The sequence below is a fragment of the Hippopotamus amphibius genome, chromosome 2, assembly GCF_030028045.1.
Source record: "Hippopotamus amphibius kiboko isolate mHipAmp2 chromosome 2, mHipAmp2.hap2, whole genome shotgun sequence".
Lineage (NCBI taxonomy): Eukaryota > Metazoa > Chordata > Mammalia > Artiodactyla > Hippopotamidae > Hippopotamus > Hippopotamus amphibius.
The window spans coordinates 198,240,886-198,247,157 of record NC_080187.1 but is presented as its reverse complement, the minus strand read 5'-3'; positions in this window follow the sequence as shown (position 1 = coordinate 198,247,157).

Genomic DNA, 6,272 nt, shown 5'->3' with positions numbered 1-6,272 from the left:
CTTTTGCACTTGTTGTTCCCTCTGACTAGAACACTCTTCCTTAGAGTTTGACATGGTTCACTCTCTCATTTCATTCAGGACTCTGTTCATGTATTACTGTCCTCTACTTCCACATCTATCCTCTTTCTTACACCATTAGGGCAAGTGTTGAGATATACCAGTACTCAAGGTTCTACTTACTACTGTATAAGGGAATTTTGATGGAAAAAGTTACATACTTCCATATACTATTTCTACTGTGTCAATGGCCTATAACATGCCTACACGTGGAAAGGCAGATGTCTTTGTATTCATCAGAAGGATATAAACTTGTTAAAGCAACAGTCTAAAGAAAACTTGGTGGCCATGTTGGTGGAGAAGGAAGACCCTGAGCTCACCTATTCCCATGGACATACCCAATTACAACTATTTACAGAGCAACTATCTATGAGAATGACCTGAAGACTAGCAGAGAAGATTTCCCACAACTAAAGATATAAAGAAGGAACCACAAAGAGAGGGGTAAGTTAGGATGAATACGCAGTACAGTCAAGACTCACACCTCTGGGTAGGCAGCCCATAAACAGGGGGTTCTCCCCAGGGAGTGAGAGGTCTGAGCCCCATATCAAGCCCCCCAGCCTGGGAGTCCTGCATTGGGAAGATAATCCCCCAGAACTTCTGGCTTTGAAGGCCAGCAAGGATTGTATATGAGAGAGTAGAGGCCTGTAGGAAACAGAGACTTTGCTCTTAAAGGGTACACACAAAGTCTCACATGTTCTGAGTCCCAGCACACAGGCAGTAATTTGAAAGGAGCTTGGTCAGACCCACTTGCTGATCTTGAAGGGCCTCCTGGTGAGGCAGGAGGCAACTGGGACTCCCACTGGCAATATAGGCACTGGCAGCAGCCATTTTGGGGAGCTCCTTCTGTCATGAGGTCACTGGTGCTGGCAAGATCCATACTGGAGTCTTTCTTCTAGTGTATTAGCACCAGGAACTAACCCACCCACCAGTGGACCAGCACCAATTCCAAGAACTCCTAGGCCATACAGCCATCTGCCCAAGGACCTAGCCCCTCCCACACATAGGCAGGCAGCCACCACATGAGGCAAGACATGGCAGCCAGTCAAGCTGGAGACTGGTCCCTCCTACCAGTGCACCCACAGTACTCAGCCCTGCCACAGCAGAAGAACCTGTGCAGTCCAGGTAGAGAGCATGCCTAGAGCATATAGCTCTGGTGACCAGAGGGGAGTATGCTGCTGGGCTTCACAGAATGTCTCTTACACAAGGCCACTTCTCCAAGATTGGGAAACATAAACAACCAAACTAATACCTACAAATAAACAGAGAATTAGGGAAAATAAAGAGACAGAGGAATATGTCCAAATAAAAGAACAAGACCAAACTTCAGAAAAAGAACTAAATGAAGTGTAGATATGCAACCTACTGGGTAAGAGTTCAAGGTAATTATCATAAATATGCTCAACAAACTTGGGAGAATGAATGAACACAGTGAGAATTTTAACAAAAAAATAGAAAATATAAAGAGGAACCAAACAGAGCTTAAGAATATAACTGAAATTAAAACATACACTAGAGGGAATTCCCTGGCAGTCCTGTGGTTAGGACTCTGCGATTCCACTGCATGGGGCACAGGTTCGATCCCTGGTTGGGGAATTAAGACCCCACATGCCATGATGGGGCACAAACAAACAAACAAACAACACCAGATGGAATCAACAGTAAAATAGATGATACAGAGGAACAGATTAGCAAACTGGAAGACAGAGTAGTGGAAATCACCCAAGCTCAATAGAAAAAAATAAAAAGGGAATTTTTAAAATGAGGGTCATTTAAGAAACCTCTAGGACAACATCAAGCATGCTAAAATTTGAATTTTAGAGATCCCAGAAGGAGCAGAGAGAAAGAAAGCGGCAACAACTTATTTGAAGGAATAATAGCTAAAAAATTCCCTAACCTGAGATAGGAAACAGACATCTAGGCCCAAGAATGACAAAGAGTCCCAAACAAGATGAACCTAAAGAGGACTACAACAAGATACATTATAATTAAAATATCAAAAAGATAGAGAGACTATTAAAAGCAGCAAGAGAAAAGCAATTTCTATAACTATCAGCTGACTTTTCAAAAGAAACTTTGCAGGCTAAAAGGGAGTGGCACAATATATTCAAATTGATGAAAGGAAAAAAACCTATAACCAAGAATACTCTACATGACATGGCAATTATTCAGATTTGAAAGAGAGATAAAGAGTTTTATAGACAAGCAAAACTTAAGAGTTCAGCACCACTAAACTGGCTTTCCAAGAAAAGTTAAAGGGACTTCTCTAAGTGGAAAAGAAAAGATCACAACTAATGTGAAAATTACACAAGGATAAATCTCATTGGTAAAGGCAAACATACAATAAAGGTAGTTGATCAACTACTTAGAAAGGTAGCAGGCAGGTTAAAAGACAAAAGTAATAAAGTCATTATTGTTAAAATGATCACAGTATCCAATTCAGTCTACAAATTCAATGTAATCCCTATCAAAATAACAATGATGTTTTTCACAGAACTAGAACAAATAATTTTAAAATTTGTATAGAAACATAAAAGACCCCAAATAGAACAATTTTGAGAAAGAAGAACAGAGCTGGAGGAATTATGCTTCTTGACTTCAGACTATGCTAGAAAGCTACAGTAATAAAAACAATATGGTACTGGCACAAAAACAGACACATAGATCAACAAAACAGGATAGAGAGTCCAGAAATAAACCCTTGCACTAATGGGCAATTAACCTATGACAAAGGAGGCAAGAGTATACAATGGAGAAAAGACAGTCTCTTCAATAAGTGGTACTAGGAAAACTGGACAGCTACATCTAAAACAATAAAATTAGGATACTCTCTAACCCTATATACAAAAATAAACTCAAAATGGATTAAGGACCTAAATGTAAGACCAAATACTATAAAATTCCTAGAGGAAAATATAGGCAGAACACTCTTTGACATAAGTTACAGCAAAATTTTTTTGGATCTGTCTCCTAAAGGAAACAAAAGCAAAAATAAATAAATGGGACCTCATTAAACTTAAAAGCTTTTGCACAGCAAAGGAAACCATCAACAAAATGAAAAGACAACCTACTGAATGGGAGAAGATATTTGCAAACGATATGACCGATAAGAGGTTAGTATTCAACATAAATAAACAACTCATACAACTCAACATCTAAAAAAAAAAACTTGATTAAAAAATAGCAAGGGAATAATTTCTAGAATATACAAAGAGCTCATACAGCTCAAGATTGAAAAAACAAACAGCCCAATCAAAAAATGGGTTGAAGAACTAAATAGACATTTTTTCAAAGAAGACATACAGGTTGACAACAGACACATGAAGAGATGTCCAACATCGCTAATTTATCAGACATGCAAATCAAAACTACAATGAGGTATCACCTCACACCAGTCAGAATGGTCATGATCAAAAAGTCTACAAATAATAAAAGCTAGAGAGGGTGTGGAGAAAAAGGTACCTTCCTACACTGTTGGTGGGAATGTAAATTGATGCAGCTACTATGGAAAACAGTATGGAGATTCTTCAAAGAACTAAAAATAGAGTCTCCATATGATCCAGCAATGCCACTCCTGGGCATATATCTAGACAAAACTATAATTCAAAAAGATACATGTACCTCTATGTTCATAGCAGCACTATTCACAATAGCTGAGACATGGTAACAACCTAAATGTCCATTGACAGATGAATGGATAAAGCAGTTGCTTCTTTACTTGAGCATTCTGTGCTCTGCCCTTGACTCTCTGGTTTGCCGCATTTGTGTTTTGAGTGTGCCCTGGGACAGGAGGGTTTAAGTGCTAACATCCAATTTCCAGCCTGGTTACTGCAGCTCTGGTGTATTCTTATTTGACACCCACTAATCATTGACACCCACCAATCATTCACATCCACTGGGAAATCTGACCCATGAATTACATAGCGGGATTGGGTTTCCAAGAAGTAGGAAAAATAAGAAAGCTCACAGGTTAGTTCCTGCAGCTTTAACACCAGGGGTTACCATATCTGGTAGGCTATATTGCAAAGTAACTTCAACAACCACTGATGCATCACAGATCTGCTTAGGCTTTGCCCCATGCATATTAGAGGGGCTACACTGGGTTCTAGCTCCGAATTCACCTTGGAGGGCTCTTCATTTCAAAGTTGTAACCACTGCTTCTCACAAGACCCCTGAGAGAGATACATGCCCAAGCAACAAGGGCAAAGGGAAAGTAAGCGAAACTTTAGTCTTAGGTTAGTGGGACCATATGGCCTAGTTTGTCAGGACAGTGCTGAATGTCTGGGTATAATTATCAAGAACACTTTTTTCACTCCCAAAGTGTACCAATTTTTACTGTATATTATACAGCTACCCTAATTATATACAGCATACATACACAACATAAAACTTTCCCCATCCCCCTATCCTCTCAGCTCTGGAGGGAATATGGAACCATTAGAAATTAAACAGACAAGGAGAGGCATATAGGGTCAAAGAAAGTAACCAAAGTCACTCCAAGTATTACAGTAAAATTGGCAGCCAGAATTTTGTTAATGCCTCTTAGTTCTCAGCATGGAATTGGAGTTTTCACAAATACAGAAACTAACAACAAATATTAAGGCCCCTGAACCTAGAGAATGACATCCCAAAAAAGAAGTGTGGTCAAGCAGGAAGGAGATGCAGGGAAACCTTGCAGGTTGGACCAGATCAGAGACTAATCCCTTAGCCAAAATAGCTGAAAGAGGAACTTAAAGATGATACCAGAACTCATTATATGGCAGAGGGCCTCATCTTGGGCTCCCTGGATGGACTTTAGGGTCTATGGAACTTCTGTGAATTATAACTAAAACTTTTTGTGTATATAACTTTTTTCTGGAAGGTATATCCATAATTTCATCAGATTCTCAAAAAGTTCCCACAGAGTTAAGAACCATTGCTTTATGATGTTTTCAGTTCTGGTATATATTAAAAGATATATCAATATTAAAAGACAGCTTTCTTATCCCAGTGTCTGAGTTCAGTCATTCTCAACACATCTACTACTAGTCTTACAAAATCCTGAGTTAAATAAGTCTTAACTGGGGTAGGTGGGCTCTATCTGAGTTTTACAATAACAATTCCAATACCCAGCATGGAGAAAACCAGATAAACAGCACTGTTAACAAAATACTCTCTTAACACAGCTTATTTCTGTCTAGGCGTGTTGCACATTACAGAAGCTCTTGGTAATTCTGTAATTCTTAAGATAACATAGCAACAGATTTTCAGCTTCACCACCAGGTATTAATAAAATACCATTTGGGATAAAGATAAGTGAGATACCTTATGTGTAAGAAACTAGACTGGTTCTGCAATGCCATTTGAAGATACATTGTTTCCTTTTGCATTTTAGTTTAGTTTATTCCTTCTGAGTATTAGTTTATGTGCCAGGGGAGCTATGGTGTGATTGGTTTACATGGTTCTTACTTGTAATAAAATACTGAGTTGTAGTAAACTCTACCTCTGCTACAGTAAACCCCATACTTGTTCCTACCATTAAGTATCTGGATGCCCTTGTGGAAATCATTTAACTTCTCTGGGCCTGAGGTTCCTTATCTCCAGACATGAATGAGAATATTGGATTTCACTAAATGTTATCGCAAGTTCCTTCCAACTGTCTGGTTTCATGGCACTATATTTCTAGGAAGGCATCTGTGTTTATCATTCTTAAGTCTGTGCAACAAACTCCTGAGGAGGAGAGGCACTTTCTGTTCATTCAGGATAATATCTAAGACAAAAAGTAAATAAAAGATAAAACATCAATTGAATACTTTAGATAGCTTGTGAGGGAGCCTCTCAGGGAAGCTTTCCTTCTCCCAACACTTATTCTTCCTTCTGGAGAAGACTGATTAGCTACATTCCAGGAGTCTGTTTGGACCACCTGCCATAGCGGACACGACCATCATGCACCAAAAGTCTCTCACACACACACACACACGCACACGCGCGCACACGCAGCATGAATTCTCTCTTCCTTCTTATACTCGCAGGGCTTGTTCTAGTTGGCTCTTTTGTATCATCTTTCCCACCACATAAAAAAAATGCAAAATTAAGCCAAGTTCCACTTCTCAGTGGGAAGGGTCCTGGCCTTCCTGCCCTCCTCCCTCTCTTGGGCACAGAAGTTCTTCTTACAGGACTCCTGTCCTTTTGGCTTCCTTTACAGAACATGAGAAGGTCCTGGCATTCAGAGGTAG